This window comes from Oncorhynchus tshawytscha, linkage group LG14 (assembly GCF_018296145.1).
Source record: "Oncorhynchus tshawytscha isolate Ot180627B linkage group LG14, Otsh_v2.0, whole genome shotgun sequence".
In the NCBI taxonomy this organism is placed as follows: domain Eukaryota; kingdom Metazoa; phylum Chordata; class Actinopteri; order Salmoniformes; family Salmonidae; genus Oncorhynchus; species Oncorhynchus tshawytscha.
In genome coordinates, this window is record NC_056442.1 from 37,951,127 (window position 1) to 37,977,353 (window position 26,227).

The 26,227-nt window shown below is 42.9% G+C and overlaps 1 protein-coding gene across 8 annotated transcripts in view; it reads right to left on the reverse strand.

Annotated features, from left to right (window-relative positions):
• The window catches only part of LOC112267178 (protein Aster-B), a 90,132-nt gene that overhangs the window by 43,511 nt on the left and 20,394 nt on the right, over nt 1-26,227 (reverse strand). The window lies entirely within an intron of this gene.

A 26,227-nucleotide genomic window follows, 5' to 3' on the forward strand; every position in this document is an offset into this window, starting at 1 on the left:
TCAAGACAGAGAGCATCTAAAAATACCACTGGCAAAGTTGTGATTTATACTTTTTTTCAAAGCCTATTAAGGATGTGTATGCTGCCTGGATACACCATATTACTAAGTTCATCAGGTTGAGCGGAAAACTTCACCCACAGGTTCTCCCAAAAAGGCCTTATCCAAGGGGGTGGAACTCTTTGTCCAAAGTTAGGTCACTCACATAGCTTAAAATGCTGATGTAAAGTGGATTAAACACCTAACCTTCTCATGCTCTTAAGCTGCATATATCAAAAAGACCCATTTGTCAACTTTGTATAGTACAGCACCAGACATACTGCAATGATACACCTAATGATTTTAGCCTCAGTTTCATGTAAAGAAAACACCCCCGAAAAAGCCTGAGGTCTGGTGCTGAAAATAATTGACCCTGTGGCTGCTCTGGCTAGCACTGTGGGACAAAGACTCGTACCCAGCCCACAGCCCAGTCTCTCCCTGCCTGGATAAGACTGCCTGGCCTCACATCAAAACTAACCTACTTTTATTTGCTCTCATTGTTGTGCACCCAAGGGAGACCCAGATGGCCCAACTGACCAAGACTGAGAGAAACACTAAGGCATGACTGGGTAGTGTATGGGGTCCATAGGAGTAGCTAAATGTCTTGTTCTGCCACAGGCCTGGTTTACTACTAGTGCCACAGGGGTCAGTATTGTGTTCTTTTAGACGCTGTTCCAATGACCGCCCAATGTTGAGAGCCTCTGTTCTGTCTTTCTGGGCCAAAGGACTGTTTACACCGTCACCATGGCAACCCCAATGCGGCATTGCACAGCTGAATCAGAAGTGTCTGTCTCAGCCGGGCGTAATTTGGCCATGTGGTTACCACAGCGACAAGCCATGTGTGTGTGTTGCCACCACTCTTGAAGTGGGAGACCAGAGAGACAGTGAGAGAGAGAAACAGAGAGGGGTGGAGTTGGGGAGAATGGACCGCCTCACAATCAGATATTTTTCCTGTCAATGGGTGTTGGGACATATTGGGATAGCACTCACACACTAGGTTATCTACTGGCATGGTGTTTTAAAGTGCACTTCGCTGATAGCAGTGTTGCACAAGCTCCAATCTGAGAGCATCATCCTCTGAGCATGGATCAATGTGCTTTACTCACATTAGAACTTTGTCAAAACAACACTTCTCCCCCTTACACTCAGCAGACAGGACACAGAGAAGATATTTAGGGAGTCCTGCTGAGACAATTCAGCAAAACTGTAGTGTGTGTGTGTATGTGTATGTGTGTGAATACAAGCCACAGCCTGATAATGTTTTACACTAGACTATAAGTTAGCCATGTATCACAGTGAAACTACCACTGTACATCCATCCCTGCTGCCCTGCTTTGAGAGGCACTTGGGGACAGAAAGACAGTGCACTTGGGACTGCAGGGAGTTGTGGGGGCAGGGTCACTGAGAGGTGACAGAGGGAGAGGAAACAGGCTGCCAACAGGACAAAGCCCTCCACAGGACACACGGCATGGCACCAACCGCCAACGGGACAGGGACTGGGCCATCTGTGGAGGACGTGGCAGAAGCAGGTTTCTGGGCATGGGGGTGGTGAGGAGTGGTGTTTGTGACATGCAGGACTGACTGACTGGGAGAGTGGGGTATTTCTTTATTTGGGCCCCAACTTACTGCTGTACCCCTAGAAATCTGACCACTATAGGGAACCACTGTGATCAAGTCAATACTTCATGTACCTGTACACCCAGCGACTGTATTACAGAATGACTAGTCTGAGATTAGGGATTTTATCTAGAAAAAAATCATACTAATGCATCGAAATAACCTGATATGGATGAAACACAATTAACTCTATGAAATCCTGTAAATCTTTGAAAATTATAATAAAAACATTGAAAAGAGAAACAATGCCTTAATACAAGGGTAATTCAATTATAATGTTGTGCTTTACAAAAACATGCAGAGTGGGGTTAGAAACGGCGAAATGTCCATTCTGCCTTTATCAACAGGCCTATGACGAATCAAAACCTGACCTATTCTTTTTATCTGGGAGAGAGAATGATTATATTCCAACTGCTCCGTAAATCCCCTGGTGCTCAAAGGTCTCTCTCTCATGTACGGCGGTAATATATCAAATTCAGGGAATGGGTTCTTTACTATGCTTTTAAAAAGCTTCATGGAAAATAACTTTAATGTTCAGTCAACGCTCATTGAAAAAACAAGCGTACAGATGGAACCCTTCAGCGTGCACTTTCATTAGCTAGCCACTCGTCAGGCAGGAATGGCACAGACGGACGCTGTGGACTGTGTACGCCTGGCTGCTCCTAAATAACACAGCTCACGGTCCATTAATGACGAGGTGCAGGCCTCTGTGTGAACACAGGGAGTGTTAACACTGTAGACTAAATGCTCTCAGATTCTGTTAACACTCAACTGCCCCGGCCTGATTCCATACTATACATCATTACAACAGGCTTGTTTCATCCTATATAAAGAAGAGCCGCTGCCTTTGGGTGAGTGTCCCCTGCTTTCTGTTATATCGGTTTTCCTCGCACAGTAGTATTGGAAAGCTTGGATAGAAAGGTGTGAGAATATGATGCAGAAATGGCACTTAGCCTGTGAAAACTATGTCTCGGCCAGGATCTACCTCCACTTGAATGACAGTCAATCCAAAAATAACCCAAAGCTGAGATACATTCATCACCATCCCTTCTCCTCACACATAATCAACAGATATGGGCTGTACTTTACCCTTGCCAATGCCAGCAATCAAACACACAAGAGCATGTTGAAGCAAAATATGGCCAGCTAGTTATATGACTGTTGTTTTGCAGGTTTGTATTGATTATTATAGGATGCTAGGTGCATCTCTGAACACTTCAGAGCTCGTTTCATTTGAGCACAAATAGATAAAAGGAAGCTTAGAACCTAAAACATATCAACCTGTGTCAGATTATATTGCTAGTCTATGGTGCTTGTCTATGTCACATACTGTACATTAACAGCATCATGTTATTACGTTATCCTTGCACTAATAATGTTATGCATTACATCAGGGTGCTGGATATACAGGGAAAGAAGGTTTTTTTCTGGATCTAAAAGGGGCTTAGGTGGTGGGCGTGGCATCCAGAAGCCCCCATCGCACCGAATTTTTGAATTTAAGCCAATTTCCTGCAATTCTACAAAAATGTTCATAGAAAATAGAAATGTTTTAAAGGTCAATTCCTGCAATTCTACACATTTTGCCATGGAGCTGAGAGAAAATGTTGCACTTTTAAATCTATTTTCCTACATATTCTATGCATTCAGTCATGGCTAATGCTGTTATTTTGCTCAAACCTAATAACAAAATCAATACTGCTAAATTCATTGTTTTAGGAATTTATTCTCCCAGACCGTCCAGCTTTTACTTTGGATGACTGTTAGTTCTCCAAGATTATATTATAAAAATATATGGCGACATTATCTTTTCCACATACTTTATCTCTGGTTTTAGTCATTAAAGTTTACACAGAATTTTTTTTTCCATCCCGAAAATTAACTGTCAGAAATACCCCTGGAAAGCTCTGACCGCGCAGGAGGAAAGCTTATAAAGAATTGGAGATGACAACAGGCCGCTTGGAGAGAATATGGTGAATACACAGACAGAGAGATATTAACAGTCATCACCTACAGAGAGATGAACCTGGAGAAGAGTCCCTTAAACAAGCTGGCCATGGGGCTCTGTTCAAACACAAACACACCCCACAGAGCCCCAGGACAGCACCACAATTAGACCCCACAGAGCCCCAGGACAGCACCACAAACACACACCACAGAGCCCCAGGACAGCACCACAAACACACACCACAGAGCCCCAGGACAGCACCACAATTAGACCCCACAGAGCCCCAGGAGAGCACCACAATTAGACCCCACAGAGCCCCAGGACAGCACCACAAACACACCCCACAGAGCCCCAGGACAGCACCACAATTAGACCCCACAGAGCCCAGAGCCCCAGCACCACAGAGCCCCAGGACACCACAAACACACCCCACAGAGCCCCAGGACAGCACCACAATTAGACCCCACAGAGCCCCAGGACAGCACCACAGACACACCCCACAGAGCCCCAGGACAGCACCACAATTAGACCCAACCAAATCATGAGATAACAAATAGATAATTACTTGGCACATTGGAATGAATGAACAAGAAAACTAGAATGCTATTTTGCTATAAACAGAGAGGTGGAAACTGAGCTGCACTTCCTAACCTCCTGCCAAATGTATGTTCATATTAGAGACACATATTTACCTCAGATTACACAAACCCACCAAAAACAAATCCAATTTTGATGAACTCCACAGTGCTCCATCATAGCCACAAGATGTGTGACCTGTTGCCACAAGAAAAGGGCAACCAGTGAAGAACAAACACCATTGTAAATACAACCCACATTTATGTTGATTTATTTTCCCTTTTGTAGTTTAACTATTTGCACATCGTTACAACACTGTATATTGTAATGAACACGATGGGAGACAGATAGATGGTTTCAAGCGCAGGGCGCAGCAGGTGTTTATTTGTAAAGGACCACAGGAGGAGACAGGTAGCTGGGTCCAGGGGCAGGCAGAAGGTCATACACAGGGGTCCAAAAAGGCAACACAACAGTACAGGCAGGGAAAAGGCTATTCATGTCTTCCGGGAGATCAGGCAATATGTTGATAACAGGAAATACAATAGGCTAAAGTACAGACAGGAATGGGCAAAAGGCGTTGTTAGTGAGGAAGGCAAAAACTATCATACATGGTAGGATTAAATTACTGGAAAAACAGAGCTCAGAATAGAAGTGTCACAAAACAAACAATACCTCACAATGATGGGGTGCAAAGAACTGAACTAAATAGTGTGTGATAATGACATACAGGTGTGTGAACAGGTGATCAGAATTCAGGTGATTGGGATCTGGAGAGTGAACTGCGTTCAGGGGATCTATGTGTTTGAGAGTGTGAGTTGGATGCAGATGTTACATATATAGCCATAATATGACATTTGAAATGTCTCTATTCCTTTGGAACTCTTGTGAGTGTAATGTTTACTGATTATTTATGATTGTTTATTATCTATTTAACTTGTTTTGGCAATGTAAACACAAGTTTCCCATGCCAATAAAGCCCTCTGAATTGCATTGAATTAAATTGAGAGAGAAACAGTAGGAACAGCAAAGCTCCAGTCCAGGGAGAACAATCGTGTGTCTCACTCAGAGAGAGACAGAAAGAGCGAGACAAGATTTTGTTCTGAAATTCTGGCAAACCCAGGCCACTTTGCAGTTGTTCTTTTCATGGCAAGTGGAAAGAGAGAGAGCGTGTAAGTGGGTGTCTGTGTATGTGTTAAGCGATAGGGGAAATTGTCTAGCGTTTTGTCATGTGTTGGATGCTTCCATCGGAATCATTACAAATAATACAAATTCAGCTTGCCACATAACAGTTACCATGGCACTGGCCTTACTGAATAATACAGAGACATTTCTTTTATAAGGGCCTTTCTTCATCCCTTACGGCTTTTAATTATGCATCCCCATCTTGGTGCAGCCCGGGTTGGGGAGCCTCCATTGTTATGTCACTGAAAATAACCCTGCAGAATATGTCCCTGTTGGAAGACATGGCAGCACTGTATAATAGCTGTTTTGTGTGTGTGTGTGTTGTGTGTGTGTGTGTGTGTGTGTGTGTGTGTGTACAGACAAACACTGCAGTCCGCTCTGAGTGCGAGTGTTTGGTATCAGCCACCAGTAGACTAACAGTCAGACATGTGCAGTGTGAGTTCCATCCCCTAATTCCCCTGGTTAAGGGAAGGGTTAAAGTTAGGTGAAGGGTTAGGGGTAGTGGAAGGGTTAAAGTTAGGGTTAGGAGAAGGTTTAAAGTCAGGGGAAGGGTTAAAGTTAGGGGAAGGGTTAAAGTTAGGGTTAAAGGTAGGGTTAGGGTTAAAGTTAGGTGCAGCGTGGTAGGCGTACGTTCTGAATTTATTAAATGAACATGCCAAAAAAACAAGATAAACAACAAGTAAAGTAATGTAGCGCTAAACCAGCAACTAACAAAAACAAGATCCCACAACAGAAAGTGGGATAAAGGGCTGCCTAAGTATGATCCCCAATCAGAGACAACGATAGACGCTGCCTCTGATTGGGAACCATACTCGGCCAAAAACAAAGAAATAGACAACAGAATTCCCACCCCAAATCACACCCTGACCTAACCAAATAGAGAAATAAAATGTCTCTCTAAGGTCAGGACGTGACAGTCCCCACAAGGTCAAATTCTATTTCTAGGGGGTTTAGGGTTTTTCGTAACAAAGCATCCTTGACTCATGCTGCCAAACATACCCTCGTAAACCTGACTATCCTACCCGATCCTCGACTTTTGCGATGTCATTTAAAAAATACCCTTCGACATTCTACTCGGGGAAACTGGATGCAGTCTATCACAGTGCCATCCGTTTTGTCACCAAAGCCCAATATACTACCCACCACTGCGATCTGTATGCTCTCGTTGGCTGGCCCTCGCTTCATATTCGTCACCAAACCCACTGGCTCCAGGTCATCTATAAGTCTTTGCTAGGTAAAGCCCTGCCTTATCTCAGCTCACTGGTCACCGTAGCACGCGCTCCAGCAGGTATATTTCACTGTTTGTCACCAAAGCCAATTCCTCCTTCGGCCGCCTTTCCTTCCAGTTCTCTGCTGCCAATGACTGGAACGAACTGCAAAAATCACTGAAGCTGGAGACTCATACCTCCCTCACTAGCTTTTAGCACCAGCTGTCAGAGCAGCTCTCAGATCACTGCACCTGTACATAGCCCATCTGTAAATAGCCCATCCAACTACTTCATCCCCATACCATTAAGTATCTCTACTTGCACACATCTATCACTCCAGTGTTTAATTGCTATATTGTAATTATTTCACCACTATGGCCTATTTATTGCCTTTCCTCCCTTATCTGCACACACTGTATAGACTTGTTCTATTGTATTATTGACTGTATGTTCGTTTATTCCATGTGTAACTGTGTTGTTGTTTGTGTCGCACTGCTTTGCTAAATCTTGGCCAGGTCGGTGTTGTAAATGAGAACTTGTTCTCAACTAGCCTACCTGGTTAAATAAAGGTGAAATAAAAAAAATTAAAAGTTATAATTAGTGTTAGGATTAGGTTTAGGAGCTAGGGTAAGTTTTAGGGTTAGGTTTAAGGTAAGAGTACGGGTTAGGGAAAATAGGATTTTGAATGGGACTGAATTGTGTGTCCCCACAAGGTTAGCTGTACAAGACTGTGTGTGTGTGTGTGTGTGTGTGTGTTTATGTGTGTGTGTGTGCGTGCACTTACATATGGGAACATATTTTGTGAGAGGGTTGACATGTTTTGCCATGGGTTTTGTCATGGATGTTCTTTTCACAACACATTGAGAACATTAAAAGGTATTATACATGGGGAGGTGAGGAAGCTATATCACTTCCTGAAGCTACTGGGCATTAGTGTCACAAAGCACCTTCTCCATGCCCCCTTAAAGACAACACTCTCCAAACACATTAGGCATCTAAACCACAGGCACTGACTGGATCAGAGTGCATCCCATTCCCCCATTGGAATCACCTTAAAGAGGGCACACATGACACCTCATTAAGACAGCTAATGCAGCTATCACTAATGTTAACCACTCTCCATGTCTGTTACCACAACCCAGACCTTTAATGACTCTCTAGCTTATTACACTAGCTAGGTAGAATTACAGCAGAATACATAACACAAATTCAATCATGTGTATTCATTGTACTAATATGTAAGTGGGATTCATTAGGGAATAATGGAGTGAAACAAAGCACTTGTCAACACGGCAGACTAGGCTTACTTAAAATAGTTAAATGACATGTTTTTTTTCATTTGAATGTCTCTGACACTTTCTCACGAGGGAGGTGCATCCACTGAGCACGAGGAGAGTGAGTTTAAGAAGCAAGCAAGGGATTTGATAAAGGAAGGAAAGAGGGAGGGACACAGGGTGTGAAAGGAGGGTGAGATCATATTAATGTTCTGGTGACCAGAACAAGCCTGGCAGAGATCCGACTCAGAGTCAGACCCGTGATAAATCTGCTGCTCCATCCACATCAGCAGAGAGAGAGAACCTGCTGCTGAGTCACTGTCCCTCACTGTCCCCACCCCCCCACTCTGCTCCCATTCCGGTGGGCCTGAGAGGGAGACCGAACAGAGGGGCTCACAGAATCACTTTACCTCACAGAATGATGTAAATTACACTCCAAATTGTCAGATTCCAACAAGGTGCTGAGCATGCCAAAATATCTTCCAGAGATGTGATAAGACATCGACACGACGATAAGACAAGACACACTATCACAGACATGACTTTAGTCACTGTTACTAACCGGCTACCACCCAGTACTCAGCCCTGCACCTTAAATACAGCTTCCATATGTACACTTAACAGAAATATAAACGCAACGTGCAAAGTGTTGGACCCATGTTTCATGAGCTAAACAAAAGATCTCATACATTTTCCATACACACACGTTTTCCATACACACATTTCTCTCAAATTTTATGCACAACTTTGTTTACATCCCTGTTAGGGATAATTTCTCCTTTGCCAAGATAATCCATCCACCTGACAGGTATCAAGAAACAAGAAACTGATTAAACAGCATGATCATTACACAGGTGCACGTTGTGCTGGTGACAATAAAAGCCCACTCTAAAAAGTTCAGTTTTGTCACACAACATAATGCCACACGTCTCTGGGATGCTTTGGATCGTTCCAGTTCCCACCAATATCCAGCAACCATTGAAGAGGAGTGGAACAACATTCCACAATCAACAGCCTAATAAACTCGAAGGAGATGTGTCACGCTGCATGAGGCAAATGGTGGTCACACCAGATATTGACTGGTTTTCTAATACACACCCCTACCTTTTTTAGGTATCTGTGACCAACAGATGCATATCTGTATTCCCAGTCATGTGAAATCCATAGATTAGGGCCTCATGAATTTATTTAAATTGACCGATTTCCTTAGATGAACTGTAACTCATAAAATCTTCGAAATTATTCCATGTTGCGTTTATATTATTGTTCAGTATACATAGTCATTGAACACTGGTCACTTTAGTAATGTCTACATATTATTTTACACACTTCATATGTAGTGGCAATTTTAGCATGTAAATCTTGGTGGGGGATTTTAGCATGTAAATCTTGGTGGGGGATTTTAGCATGTAAATCTTGGTGGGGAATGCATGCCAGCAAAGCCACTACACAACACAACACTAAACAATACATTAATTGCACTATAACGGTGACAAACGGTGCCCACAAACTGTTAGGGCCTACATTAAGCTGTCCCAACAGCAGAGTTCCAGAAGTCCCAAAACCTTACCAAGGCAACACCTGGCTATCAGCGGAGCCTTGTCTGGCAGTGAAACAGTTAATTCAGCTTAATTTACTGCCTTAAAAAAACATAGCTAATGTGGCTGACTTGCTTAAACAAATGGTGGTTTCTACTGACAATTAAGGTATACAAACTACAGTAAGGGGACGACGTAATTTCGATAAAGACATTAGTGAGCGAGCTAGGACGTAGTCAATATAGCTATTTGTTCAGCACTTTTTAAACATACATAATTCAGAACATGGGCCATTCTTACAGTATTCTCCCTGTACACCAAGTCAGAACCGTAGGACAAATAAAGGGGGCAAAAAGCAGACAATGAAAGCTCTTACAATATTCAATGATGACATTTCTCTAAAACAGGTTATAGGCTACATGTGCACCACCAAGTCAGAACAGTAGGTGAAATTAAGAGGAAAAAAATGACCAAATTATTAGGACGAGGCACATGGGCTATTAATAGCTTACTACACAACATACACTTAGTATTACTTTCTTAGCTACAGTATACATACAGTGGCAAGAAAAAGTATGTGAACCCTTAGGAAATACCTGGATTTCTGCATAAATTGGTCATAAGATTTGATCTGATCTTTATCTAGATTACAACAAGACAAACACAGTCTGCTTAAAATAATAACACAAACAATTATAAGTTTACTTGTCTTAATTGAACACACCGCGTACACATTCACAGTGCAGGGAGGAAAAAGAATGTGAACCCTTGGTTTTAAAAACTGGTTGACCCTCCTTTGACAGCAATAACCTCAACCAAACGTTTTCTGTAGTTGAGGATCAGACCTGCACAACAGTCAGGAGTAATGTTGGACCATTCCTCTTTACAAAACTGTTTCAGTTCAGCAATATTCTTGGGATGTCTGGTGTGAACTGCTCTCGTGGTCATGCCACAGCATCTCAATCGGGTTGAGGTCAGGACTTTGACTGGGCCACACCAGAAGGTGTATTTTCTTCTGTTGAAGCCATTCTGTTGTTAATTTACTTCTGTATTTTGGGTTGTTGTCCTGTTGCATCACCCAACTTCTGTTGAGCTTCACTTGGCAGACAGCCTAACATTCTCCTGTAAAATGTCTTGATAAACTTGGAAATTCATTTTTCTACCAATGATAGCAAGCTGTCCAGGCCCTTAGGCAGCACCAAACCATGATGCTCCCTCCACCATACTTTACAGTTGGGATGAGGATTTGATGTTGATGTGCTGTGCCTTTTATTCTCCACACATAATGTTGTGTGTTCCTTCCAAACAACTTAACTGTAGTTTCCATCTAGGTGCACTTTTGCAAACTTCAGAAGTGCAGCAATGTTTTCTTTTTGGACAGCAGTGGCTTCTTCCGTGGTGTCCTCCCATGAACACCATTATTGTTTAGTGTTTTACGTATTGTAGACTCGTCAACAGAGATGTTAGCATGTTCCAGAGATTTCTGTAAGTCTTTAGCTGACACTCTAGGATTCTTCTTAACCTCATTGAGCATTCTGTGCTGTGCTCTTGCAGTCATCTTTGCAGGACAGTCACTCCTAGGGAGAGTAGCAACAGTGCTGAACTTTCTCCATTTATAGACAATTTGTCTTAGCGTGGACTGATGAACATCAAGGCTTTTAGAGATACTTTTGTAACCCTTTCCAGCTTTATGCAAGTCAGCGATTGCTTAGCCACTAATATCTTCCAAACCACTCATTGTTGAATTTCTCTTCATTATTTCTCTTCATATGACAATGATTAAAAATAATGTGCCAGTAGATTGTCAACTTGATTTATGATGACTGCTAGCTTGCTAGCTAAGATTTTGAAAGTATGATTTTAAATCCATTTTAGAATAAGGATGTAACGTAACATAATGTGGAAAAGTCAAGGGGTCTGAATACTTTCCCGAATGCACTGTATTTATATTCCGGGGTTTGACACTGCTCGTTCTAATATTTCTATATTTCTTAATTATTTTCTTTTTCTTTTGGGGATTAGGGTGTAGTGTAGGTATTACTGTACTGTTGGAGCTAGGAACATAAATCATTTCACCATATAAAATCTGCATCAAATGTACGCAATCAATAACATGTAATTTGATTTGACAAAGCATGGACAAAATACATTGTTTATAGCTTCCTTGTGTGCTATAGCTGATGCAGAAGGATAGAACAGTGAGGGAGCCATCAACTCAGATTAACTCACACAGCAGGACAATACTTTACTCATACCCAGTTCCTTTATGGAATACCAAAGAGAAAGATGAACCACTACCAAAGAGACGTATACTTGAGGTCTGCGATGTTTTCCCAGATAAACGATACCCAGAGAGCCACTGGGCTCCACTGTAACAGAGTGACACAAACGACCACAATGTCTTCCACTCCACATGATGTTTCCTGGAAACCAACAGAATTTTCAGCAATGACACGTCACATTTTCTCTTGCCCAGTGTCTTTGCGTACAAAGTTGACATGGTTATTGTGTCCCTGCCTGTGAAGAACACTTCCATGAACAAAATAATGACGCAAAAGCTTGTTGCTCTAACGATGTCATCAGACTAATGAATGTAATCAACTACACTGGCCATCTATGGGCATTGAGGAGGTAGCTCTGGTGGCCTTTTACAGTTGGATGTTTTTAGGGATGTTGTTGTGGCTAAGTGAGTGCTTACTATAACTGGTTTGATATTCATTCATTTATTTTCACTAGTTAGTTTCATCCAGTGAGTGTTCATTTGATGTTGAGATGATTTCAGCCCTTGCTGTTCTTCTGCACTGTACAGACTGCAACAGGAGGATGCTGTGGAGGTTTGTCTGTGAGGCTGAGGCTCTAGCGCAGTAGCAGGGTGGTGCTGAATGGACAGCTCCCTGTAGGAGAGAAAGCCTGTCAGGCGGGCGAGATTATAAGGAGACTACTGACCTGCAAACGACCAACCTGATCCTTACCTTAACCAAGCCCTTAACCTAATTTAAAACAAATCTGGAATGAAATATCGGTGTTCAGGTCAGGAGTGTACGTATAGCCTTTTCCCTGTCAGGCAGCTGGGACAGATTTGTCCCTCTCTCATCAACACCCACTACTGACTGCACTACATCAGCAGCAACACTGACTATTAAAGGTTTGTGCCAGTTATAATAAGCTCTATCACAGGAATTAGAATTATAATTGTCGGTAGAAAGACAAATGGTATGCGTTTAAACAAATATATATTTTTAAAGAACAGCAATGTCAATGTCCTGATCTACAGCTTGCAGTGGCTGTAGATCTTGACATACATTTGTAGTTTCAGTATATCTGTACATTTTATGTAATCTCAGTACATTTATTATGTCACTGCTATGCGAGTCAGCAGCAAGACACACATGATTTGTGTAACTATTTCAAATGTCCTGAGTCCAAATCCAGACCAGACTTTTTATTTGTTCCTAAGAATAGTATTTCTAGCTAATCTGCATTACTCCCACACTGTGGTGTGGTGTGTGGGATGGGATGTCTATTTTCTTCTGTCAGGCAGGCAGGCCAGATTTTGTGCTGCCTGCTGGGAGTCTCTCCCTAGGACCATATTTATGGTCACTGTTCTTTTCAGACACATATAGGTTGACCACTGCCAGCCAAATCAGACTACTATGGGCGATCAGGTGACTGAGTGGCTGTCACATTTGTTTACCGTCAGACCGACCAGGGAAAATGTGTCCACGCTCGCTAATGCCAACCCCACAGTCGCACATGGCCAATGGTAGAGACATAGAGCTGTAATGGCCCTACTGTCACAACCACGCACACCTGATGTAATCCACATGGACAAATCTAACACACATACAGTTCAAGAGTTTAAATACTATGGGATTAGCCAGCCCAGACATAACCAAAACACCACAGGGTGGAAACAATGGCCAAGTCAAGGAAACACTGTTTTCCCAAAAGTTAAAAGAGAGATGTGATCATGCTCTGGCTCCACCATAAATAAAAATCACAAAGTACATTAAAGCACTTATTAAAAACACAGCCACTTCCTGCTTCTGCAAGGGAAGCAGGACCAAAATAGACAGGCTCTCACACCAAATCCCCAACACACAGAATTAATACCAAAACAAAAAAGGAGAGGAGAGGGGTGGGCCAGGGAACAGACTGTTTGGATGCATAAAGAAACCAATAGACAACTCCAACATAGCCAGTCGAGTAAAAACATTTAAGTTTCCAGACACCATGACTGACAAAGCAACTCTTGCTGTCTGTTGACTGTGAAGACGGACAGAGAAAGAGAAAACAGACTTGATGAGAGTGCAACAGGGTATCAAACACACCTCTTAGTGCGTGGTGGGGTCAAATGGAGGGGATAGTAAGTGATGTGACAATGACAAACAACTTGTAGGTTGCAGTGAACAGGAGCAGTGTTCTGCCACAGTGAGAGATGGGTTGTGCTATCCGGGAACCTTGGAACGTCCCTACCCTAAACCCTAACCCCTACCATAACCTTAAGCATAACTCTTACCTTAACCCCTTACCTTAATAATTTCTACTAAAATGGGGTAAAATCAGAGTTGGGACATCTCAAGGATCCCACTTAGACTTTTCCGTGAGAGACGTGCTCCTGCACCCTTACAGTATATCAATGACTAAACCCAAGATGGGCCCTGAATGCAGAAAGTAGTGGCAGCTGTGTTTGTTCCAGGAAGTGATGTCTAATGGTGTGGTGAGGACTGGAGGACTGTGTTCTGCTCTCATCAGGTTTAGTCAGCATTCTATTTTATTCTGTATGGCTGTGACCTCGCTGATGATGCTCACAGCCTATGTGGACAGTCTCCCAGGGTCTGTCTGTACTACAGTATTGTATTTACAATACCCACTACTTGTCCCTAACTTCGTCCTTCAATATTTGACTTATTCATCTCTGCAGTGGACATACAGGTAACTGCCAAAACAAAGTATATTGAAAGCAGGTGCTTCCACACAGGTGTGATTCTTGAGTTAATTAAGCAATTAATACATCACATCATGCTTAGAGTTATGTATAAAAATAACCAGTTGCTCATTATTTTGGCTACAAGAAGAGATCTCAGTGACTTTGAAAGAGGAGTCTCAAATGAGCATAGATGGTTTAAAGTGTGTGTGTGTGTGTGTCAGTCACCAGGTCTTAACCCAATCATACACTTATGGTAGATTCTGGAGCGGCGCCGGAGACAGTGTTTTCCACCGTCAACAAAACACCAAATTATGGAATTTCTCGTGGAACAATGGTGTCACATCCCTCCAATAGAGTTTCAGACAATTGTAGAATCTATGTCAAGGCGCATTGACACTGTTCTGGTGGATCGTGGTGACCAAACTTTATGTTGGTGTTTCCTTTATTTTGGCAGTTACCTGCACATATGAGCCAGGTTATCTTTACTCATTGTATATTTATTCCTTTTTCCATTTTTCTCTCTGAATTGTTGGGAAGGGCCTGTAAGTAAACATTTCACTGTTAGTCGACACCTGTTGTTTACTAATCATGTGACAAATAAAATTTGAATGTGCCTTTCTTCTAATAAAGCTGGGAAACATAATACTCACCCCTACTCTTTAATACAAAAAAAAGCCAATTGCACATCGGAGTATTAAATCCTTTCCAAATGGATAAAACTGTACACAACAGTGATGCTTGCTGTGCTGAGTGTAGGCACAGCATCATGACGTAACCTTAACCCTCTGTTCTCATAACAGCAATGCCCATGTGCATGCATGGTGAGATCAACTTCAGCTTCAGGCCTCTTGTCTGTTTATAGCTCTGTGTTCAGATGCAAACCACTGGAGGTTTGCATCTGACCTGGAGGTGTCCTTACAAACCCGTATCCTTACAAACCGCACTTCCTGGTGGAGGAAGGTATTATTAAGGTCGAGGCTGCGTGACCAGATCGAACTACCCCCCAGGACAGCTCTTCCCCATAGCTAAACAACCTTAAAGTATTTCACGTGTTACTTTACGTACCACATTCTTCACCCTCCCTATTCCTTCATGATTCCCACTTCTCACCCTCTTCTAAACCGTTCCTATCAGTGACACATGACGATTTACATCTCTGTCTCATATTTCTGAACAGCTGAAATAAAAACCTTGAGATACGAACAAACATCCCAAGAGCAAAACAAACATTCTGTATTTTTCCAGACCCCAAAAAGAATACTCTGTTGCCATAGAGATACATGGGATGCGTCATTATCAAAGTCAGTAGTAGTTTGCCTGCTGTTTTGATTCACACACACACATCTGTCACTGTTAGTTGTCATGCCACAAAAACCCACAAGGCATTCAAGGATGGCACTTGAGCTATTTTGAGCTGAGTAGATGATCCACACCACTCACTGTGAAAAAGCAGCATCATTTACCAAAGCTTCCAGAAAACAGCCTTGCAGGCCCAAACTTCATATTCCAAAATCCCACAAAAGACAGAGTACATCCTCTACAATCCCACCTCAGGGGATGAATTGAGATTACATCATCATCAGGTCGTGTACCACCAAAAAGGAGGTTATAGTATACTCTGATGGACATCAGAAACTGACATAAACAACACATATTACATAACTCTGCTAGCGTAATCTCAGAGGTGATCTATTACCCTAATGGTTTGACATATTTGGTTGCGTTCCCTTGTTTGACAAATCCACCGGTACAATTGGAGTGGGGCGAATGCACCAATGCAACTCAGGTAAAGCTGTTAAAATACATCTAGTCTGGATCTAGTTTTAGGATACAGCTATCCTGTTCCTTAGGGACATACAATACAGTACAGTAGTGGGCCACCTCTGGATCAGCTAACCAGGGTGACTGTGCAGGCAGTACAGTGCAGTGCAGAGCACACTGGAGCCAGGGTGACTGTCCCTATACAATACAATGCGGACAGAAACCTGATAGACCATGTGCTTGCAGGAAAGGACAAGTGGCAGCAACTCTAGTACAGTATTTAATGAGACTGTGATATGTGAAGACTGACGAACCATTGGGTCAACACAGTACCAGGGCAGTCATGGCATTCACACCATAGGGAGAATGCCCCCTCTGGTGGTATTCCTGAATATAGTTACAGCTGAGTGAAGTGTTTTATTTGAGTTGGATATACATTATAGGAAGTACAGTATGAATGGTGGAATACTAAAGGCTTTGATTTGAGTGTTTTTAAACAAACTACAGTACTTGTGTATGTTTATTGAATACAGTATATCCTACCTTTGTGGTCTCCATATCAGTTTCTTCCACTTCCTCTGCTTGGCCTATCAGTAGAGAAGAAGGTGTGAGACTTTAATATGGCTGAGGAAACAAGACATGGGGTGGCACACAGGAGAATTACCATGATACCTAACTTGAAGCATGCCACCGGGCAGGGGTGGGAGCACTGTGAGAGCTCTGTTAGTTCACCACAGCCCACTGGCGGGGAGTCAGTATCTGTATACCTGGTCCTCTGAGGAACAATACAGCAGAACACCCATTATTAAAGGAGGCCCAGGCTAGCAGACGCCTGAGGATATGAACATTGTCCCTGTCTGGCTTTGCTCAACGTGATGAAGAGCAGCATGCTATTTCAATGCTTAGGATGATGCGTGCTCTGTTCTGCTATTATCATATTATTATAAAGAGTGTGTGTGGAGAGTGGCATAAGAGAAAGACAGGCTTCATTCAGATTATAATAATAGAGCCAACTCTGTGATATCTACTTAGATCAAAAATAATAGCCTTATCCTCACCTAACTCATTTAGAGCCACTGGTTTACCAAGGGATGGTGCAGAGTTAAAAACCCATATAGGGGAAATCCCTGCCTCTCTCCAGTGCACACTGACTACAGGGAACACAGACAAAACAATCACCCAAGGTCATGGAGTGATGATGTGCGTGGGAGGCCAGTGGCTCATCCTCCAGGCCTCTCTCTTCCACCAGTGACTCAGCATGCAGCGCTGTGCCCACACCTCCTTTGAATCACTGTTCGGCGGCCCTTAGTTCATTCTATCAATTCATATCCTCAGAGGGTGAGAGTCTTACATTACTGGATTCCACTCACTAGGCAGACTCATAACTTCCCACTCTCTCACTTATGTATGAAAGTGGGCTTCCCGGCACCCATTAAAGTGTTTCCCTGAGCTTGGCTGGCTGATGATTTTCCCTCAAACCCACGCTTGTTATTTAAGGCTGAATTCATTCAGCTGAATTCTTTACAGAAAAAAAAATCTTACATTTGGCTCAATTTTCCTGAGATATTGTTAAATATGGTGGCTTCAAAACAGATGACATATTCTACCATCTGCTTTGGTTGATCTGTCTCTCCATAACCTCACAGCTCCCTCTGATAAGTGCCAGACCTCCAGGGCTTTCATCCCACGTGTAGGCAGAGTGACAGAGACCCATGCCCTCAGAGAGCTGGCCCCCCTGGGGTAGTGACATTGAACCAGGGTCTTCCTATCTCCCCACCCCTGGGCTAGAGGTGGACTGCCCTAGATTGATTAATGTATGGCACCTTTAGGCCAGCTTGGGAGAAATCTATCACGTCTGGACAGATAGGATACAAATTACTTCTTGATTTATGAAGTCTGGGAGATACCTCCCAAAAAAAGAGGGATGGGATGAAGAAGAGAGGGATATTTTTAAACTTCATTTAGGCTCTGCATGTCCTCTTTGAACACATCTGCCAGTCGACAGTTCTCTGTAGTTCTACAGTATCCCTGGTAAGTTACCCACGTGGGCCTGCAGCGGTTTCATCACCAGCCCACCGCTACTCCACAATTAAGGATCTAACTTAATTACCTAACTGGGTATTGGGCAGATGGACTCTGCTCATAATGATGGGTACATGAGTGCTTGTACGCAGTAAAATTAGCATTCAGTAGTTTGTCTGCTGATGTGGTGAGATGCAGGTGTTTACTGGGCCTAAGCAGCAGGACAGATTCACTAATGATCATAACAGAATTACAGCCAGTCACCAGAGGTCTGATGATTAGTCAGCAAGTCACAGCACAGCAGCTCAAGTTCAGGTCTACCTGCAGACACATGGTCTAATGGATGTGTAAGGATGGATCAGTGAGGGGAAAACATTAGTACAACATGTACAGTTCCCTATTGGTGACAGAGATGAGAGACAAAGTACCAGCCATATCATTAATACACCAGTTGGGACCACTGAGTGTCTAGCTGGGTAACTAGCCTCACCTGTGTAGGGAGATCTCAGGTGAGACAGATGCCCACCCATCATGTAGCAGGAGCTGTTTAAACCCTGTGAGACTGACTGATAGACTTTCTGACTGGGTTTGTTTGTGTGTTTAATAAATCAGCCTCCATATGGGACATCAAACGTTTACTGTTGGAAACTGTAAATCTTAAAATAGTCTTAAAAAATGTTAAAAAACCAAGACACTTGAGAACACATAGTATTATGTGTGTCGGAGAAACCCCTCTTAGTAAACAGGTTAACTTGGACCAATCTATTACCTCCAGAATTATCATATTCCATGTTGCAGTAATGGTGGACTGAGGTGGGCTTCTCCTAATAGCCCTCTATGTGCTCATTAGTGACGATCATTCACAGTAATTGAAAAGAGACAAAGAGAGTTACGCAAGTATAGCAGAAAATGGTCTGTCGGGTATTCATCACTGTGGGGTTACAGGGAGTGCCCGCAGGCCGCACTGGGTTCTCAGCTTTACAGGGAACATAAATCTAGCCAAATTACCCCTAATGGAGCCGACTGAGGAGCACAGATCCCAGGACAGATTTGGGAGGCCCACAAGCCAGCTGGAAGATCCCTATACTCCACTGGAGGTCTTAAACAATTATAAACATCTATTATTGTCTATTGTTCTGTAGTGATTTAAGCTACTGTCTGCTAACTGGAGTGTCGATCTGATTATGTTACATATATAGGTGTTGTAACGAAGGATCAAATTCCACATAATGTATTATGTTTGTTATAAATGAACTTATGAAGTGCTTAGGGAAGGAAACTGGGGCTGTTGAAACTGTTGCAGGAGGTTAATTGGATATTGAAAAACAAAATGCATTTAACAACGATGATTAGAGAAGTCAATGTCACCATCAGCAGAAAAAAACAACTTAAAGGCCCAGTGCAGTCAAAAACGTTTTATATATTGTGAACATGATGATAATGCCCTTTTTGTATAACAGCTGTTTGAAAAGGTCACCTGAAATTAGAGCCAGTTTTGGTGGGACAGAATTTTGGCCTACCTTGTGACATCACCAGGCAGTAAATGTGTTAATACACCAGTAAGAAAGAGCGTTACAAACCTCTCTGCCAATAACAGATTGTTTTTCATTTCCCCCTCCTCACTCAGACCACCCCAAACAGACCTAGCAAAATTCTTGATTGAGAAATTGCTCTTTACTAAGAAGCTATTTTTGTTTCTTTTTGACCATTTTAAATGAAAACAATCACAGTAAGGTACTTAATTGTTACCCAGAAATGATTTGATATTGAGATAAAAATGGCTGCATTGGACCTTTATTTAACACAGCAGTTTTACCCACAACTCACTTTCTTAGAAAATGGAAAGTAGAAAAGTGGAATACACTTTTATACACACAAGATGTCAACCCATTATGAAGACAGCACATTCTATTAACAGAGCAAATACTGTAGAACAGACTCATTTTACATGTGGTACAAGACTTAATAAACTATAGGTAAAAACTTGATAAGAATAGAGACAAAAGAACCTGACCTTATTTTTGTGCATGGTGAACAGACACCATGCTGTCCCTTCGCCTGGCTCTCATGGCCTCGCCCGCTCTGCTCTCTGTCCCACTGTGTCTCTCTGTCAGCCACAGTCTGTCACAACACTACTGGCCTGCTATGTCATCCTCCCGGCCCCCACGAGTACAATCACCACATCCCCTCTCACACAACACACCCAAGCTCTAACAAAGACAGCTCAAGTCTCATGCCAGCATAAAATGTGATGTCTAACGTAGACAGCAAACGTCTCAGTAGGTTGTTCTTCTGAGAAGCATTAAAACCAACATCAAGTCCAAAGAGTTAAGGTTGAGTGGCTCAAATGCTTCCATTATAACCATCAAAGTAAAAATGTAACACACAACATCCGACTCATCTTCTGCTTTAAATTCCATATGGTTAATAAAAATGTTAAGCTATTTCCTCTAAAATTCTCCAGTAAAGAGGTTGTTTCCTGCTCAGGTCAGGTGCTCTATTGGTTACATTCCTACCATACCTCTCCTCCACAGATGCTCTCTCATTCTCCCTCTCCTTTCTTTCGCCCGTCCTTTCTCTCTCTCTGTGCTGTAGGAGCTGCGAGACATGTGTTAGCAGCTCAAGTTGCTCTAGACTGGAGCCTAGCGGTGTCTATGTGAATAGGCATATTAGCACTTCACTCCACTGCACGGAGACAGAGAGAGACAGAGACAGAGAGGGGGGAGTGCAGCTGCGTCATGACCTCACAGCATCTACTAGTCATAGCTGCCCTGCCACTGACCCAGAATGATCAGTCATCCATTATCACGTCATCATTTAAAATCCCAAACCATCATCATTACCGTATCATTGGCATCATCATCGCCATCATGAGCATAATCATCTTCATCATTATATAGCTCAGTGACAAACATTAGTGAATGTCACCTCATAAAATCAATGATGGAGTACTCCAACTACTGTATAAACAGACTTAACAAGGTGCAGTATTATTTGAAAAAAGATTCACTTAACTCCATGCTGCAACAATTTGTCAATTTTCTGCTAATTATTTATTCATTTTGTTTCCTCCAGTGCTCCCTAACAGAGTAAAGAGGAGGACCAGGTTTCACAAACTGAAGGGGGAATAGGTAATGTCTCACCCCACGGACGGAGGGATGGATCAACGATCTACCGATTGAAAGGCGGAAGAAAAACGATGTGAGAAATCTATTCCATTGAGGAATAAATGGATAACGCCTCACAAGCACTGAATGAATAACTTTACAGTCCATTTAGCTGAACCTGTGTGGAGCTAATACATACGGCATTCACAAGCTGTGTAACAGGAGGCAATTGACCAATAACATCACATTGGCTACCTCTGGTATATAAACAATGTATTTTATTTAAGAGAATGTGCGAACAGTTTTACTGTCATTACCATTGGTAACACCCTTGTATTTTTACGTTTTCCTTCCAAATACCCCAATTAACACATCGGCAAGGTGTAGTCAACCAAAAAAATCAACAGAGTACAAACTTTGTTGTTACTACGCAGCGAAACCTATATCAAGACTCAAGTCAACATCTTTTTATTTCAGTCCTGAAAAGTGCAGGTTTAAACAGTTTTTAGACAACACATCCACACTTTGGCTAACTGAATGGATTTCTGCATGTATTATTTACAGTGGCCAATACAACCAACAACATACTGATCGCAAGTCAACATTGTGTGAATCATGACCACCAAGGCACTAGCACTCCAGTCTTCTGGTCTCAGTGCAGGGTAAATACCCTGTTGACCACAGAACCGAGAGCTCTATTGCACAGCCCAGAAAGATAAAAGGCACTTCCTGTGCCCTGAAATTACACTTCTCAATAATGCATGAAGATGCTCTCAGTGATCTGCCTTAACCATGACTGTCTAGCGTTATAGCTGGATGTTTGAGCTTGGTAAGCTTCTGAAGACCGAGGCTTCCATCCTGTGTTGTCTTAAAGCATGAGATACATTTCTAAACAAAAGTTGTAATATTTTGCTGAGTTGCATAGTTGACATGAAGGTACACTTGGCTATAGAAAAGCAACAAATCGGCTTCATCCACACCCCCACAATACACTTATTATGGCTTACTGTATTGGCTACAGTGCCTTGCGAAAGTATTCGGCCCCCTTGAACTTTGCGACCTTTTGCCACATTTCAGGCTTCAAACATAAAGATATAAAACTGTATTTTTTTGTGAAGAATCAACAACAAGTGGGACACAATCATGAAGTGGAATGACATTTATTGGATATTTCAAACTTTTTTAACAAATCAAAAACTGACAAATTGGGCGTGCAAAATTATTCAGCCCCCTTAAGTTAATACTTTGTAGCGCCACCTTTTGCTGCGATTACAGCTGTAAGTCGCTTGGGGTATGTCTCTATCAGTGTTGCACATCGAGAGACTGACATTTTTTCCCATTCCTCCTTGCAAAACAGCTCGAGCTCAGTGAGGTTGGATGGAGAGCATTTGTGAACAGCAGTTTTCAGTTCTTTCCACAGATTCACGATTGGATTCAGGTCTGGACTTTGACTTGGCCATTCTAACACCTGGATATGTTTATTTTTGAACCATTCCATTGTACATTTTTCTTTAAGTTTTGAATCATTGTCTTGTTGGAAGACAAATCTTCATCCCAGTCTCAGGTTTTTTGCAGACTCCATCAGGTTTTCTTCCAGAATGGTCCTGTATTTGGCTCCATCCATCTTCCCATCAATTTTAACCATCTTCCCTGTCCCTGCTGAAGAAAAGCAGGCCCAAACAATGATGCTGCCACCACCATGTTTGACAGTGGGGATGGTGTGTTCAGGGTGATGAGCTGTGTTGCTTTTACACCAAACATAACGTTTTGCATTGTTGCCAAAAAGTTCAATTTTGGTTTCATCTGACCAGAGCACCTTCTTCCACATGTTTGGTGTGTCTCCCAGGTGGCTTGTGGCAAACTTTAAACAACACTTTTTATGGATATCTTTAAGAAATGGCTTTCTTCTTGCCACTCTTCCATAAAAGGCCAGATTTGTGCAATATACGACTGATTGTTGTCCTATGGACAGAGTCTCCCACCTCAGCTGTAGATCTCTGCAGTTCATCCAGAGTGATCATGGGCCTCTTGGCTGCATCTCTGGTCTTCTCCTTGTATGAGCTGAAAGTTTAGAGGGACGGCCAGGTCTTGATAGATTTGCAGTGGTCTGATACTCCTTCCATTTCAATATTATCGCTTGCACAGTGCTCCTTGGGATGTTTAAAGCTTGGGAAATCTTTTTGTATCCAAATCCGGCTTTAAACTTCTTCACAACAGTATCTCGGACCTGCCTGGTGTGTTCCTTGTTCTTCATGATGCTCTCTGCGCTTTTAACGGACCTCTGAGACTATCACAGTGCAGGTGCATTTATACGGAGACTTGATTACACACAGGTGGATTGTATTTATCATCATTAGTCATTTAGGTCAACATTGGATCATTCAGAGATCCTCACTGAACTTCTGGAGAGAGTTTGCTGCACTGAAAGTAAAGGGGCTGGATAATTTTGCACGCCCAATTTTTCAGTTTTTGATTTGTTAAAAAAGTTTGAAATATCCAATAAATGTCGTTCCACTTCATGATTGTGTCCCACTTGTTGATTCTTCACAAAAAAATACAGTTTTATCTGTATCTTTATTTTATCTGTATCTTTATGTTTGAAGCCTGAAATGTGGCAAAAGGTCGCAAAGTTCAAGGGGGCCGAATACTTTCGCAAGGCACTGTATTTTAAAATGCAGGGACTTAATGGCTGGACACAAAAGAAAGAGTATTGGATGGAGTTTAGTCGACCATCTGTAGCTCCCGTGATGTGGTGGTGGTCAGGGGCTATAGTAGTCCAAACCTGGCTCTGTCTGTTCATCACACAACCCGCATGACTGGCTATTCAACCCAGGCCAGACACATACCACCACTCCACCAGTGTGCCCGATCATATCCTGTCCGCCACAATCTGAACAGATAAGGTCATAGATATTAACGACCTATAGGAATGCATTTTGAAAATTTTACAAGATAGTTATGAAAGAGGATATATCTGTGTAAACACATTAATTGTAAGTAACCATGGTAACACAAGACAAATTACTTCAAACTTGCCTAACAATGACGAGGGACAACGGAGGATCAGCTCACTGTGTTTTAAGCAGCTTCACCTGCAAACACATCAACATTGTCCTTAGACCCCTCTCCCTACCTATAAAATCACTTCAAATCAGCAATCCCAACCTTAACACAACAACAACCAGTCATCCCATATACACACACACATCCACACTAAAATCACACACTGCTGACAGACCTACTGAACTGTGAATTGTGTGTTGATAGTAGTTTCCCAAGGAGTAATGACAGGGGAACAAAGACAACTACCAAACTGCACATCCAAATCAAAACCTTCATACCTCCCCATTGCAATGCTATCACTCACCTTTAAGGCTTGTGTCATATAAACAGTGTTACTCAGACCTGGCAAGTGTCGCCACAGGTGTAAGAGTCTAAAGAGACCCTTCAGAATGAAGTGACTGCACACAGATCTTCAAACCTGACCAAACAGAGTAGCTAACAGACGAATAGCAGCTGCCTGAAGTCCACTAACAAAGCCCTGTTTGTTTCCCTTATTGTGACTGATGTTGTTTCTCCAGTAAAAAACAAACAATGACATTCCATGGCTTGCAACTGTATTCCCGACTCGCCTTTCCAAATGAAAAGCGTATTCAGACACCTCAGTGAGCAGGGACAGAGCCACAGATCTAGCACATGCAGGGTGGGTGGGCTGGGGGCCATAGGGTGACAGGACAGCAGCCTCCTGTACACCACACCATCTAATCCCAAAATCTATACACCACCCCATCTAACCCCACAACCTATACACCACACCATCTAATCCCAAAATCTATACACCACCCCATCTAACCCCACAACCTATACACCACGCCATCTAACCCCACAACCTATACACCACCCCATCTAACCCCACAACCTATACACCACCCCATCTAACCCCACAACCTATACACCACCCCATCTAACCCCCAACCTATACACCACGCCATCTAACCCCACAACCTATACACCACGCCATCTAACCCCACAACCTATACACCACGCCATCTAACCCCACAACCTATACACCACCCCATCTAACCCCACAACCTATCCACCACCCCATCTAACCCCACAACCTATACACCACGCCATCTAACCCCACAACCTATACACCACGCCATCTAACCCCACAACCTATACACCACGCCATCTAACCCCACAACCTATACACCACGCCATCTAACCCCACAATCTATACACCATGCCATCTAACCCCACCCCATCTAACCCCACAACCTATACACCACCCCATCTAACCCCACAACCTATACACCACGCCATCTAACCCCACAACCTATACACCACGCCATCTAACCCCACAACCTATACACCACGCCATCTAACCCCACAACCTATACACCACGCCATCTAACCCCACAATCTAACCCCACAACCTATACACCACCCCATCTAACCCCCACAACCTAACCCCCACAACCTATACACCACCCCATCTAACCCCACAACCTATACACCACCCCATCTAACCCCACAACCTATACACCACGCCATCTAACCCCCAATCTAACCTCACAATTCTACACCCACGCCATCTAACCCCACAACCTATACACCACGCCATCTAACCCCACAACCTATACACCACGCCATCTAACCCCACAACCTATACACCACGCCATCTAACCCCACAACCTATACACCACGCCATCTAACCCCACAACCTATACACCACGCCATCTAACCCCACAACCTATACACCACGCCATCTAACCCCACAACCTAACCCCACATTCTATACACCACGCCATCTAACCCCAACCTATAACCTACGCCATCTAACCCCACAACCCATCTAACGCCCCCACAACCTATACACCACGCCATCTAACCCCACAACCTATACACCACGCCATCTAACCCCACAGCCTATACACCACGCCATATAGGTTGTGGGGTTGTGGGGATGGCGTGTAGATAGGTTGTGGGGTTAGATGGCGTGGTGTATAGGTTGTGGGGTTAGATGGG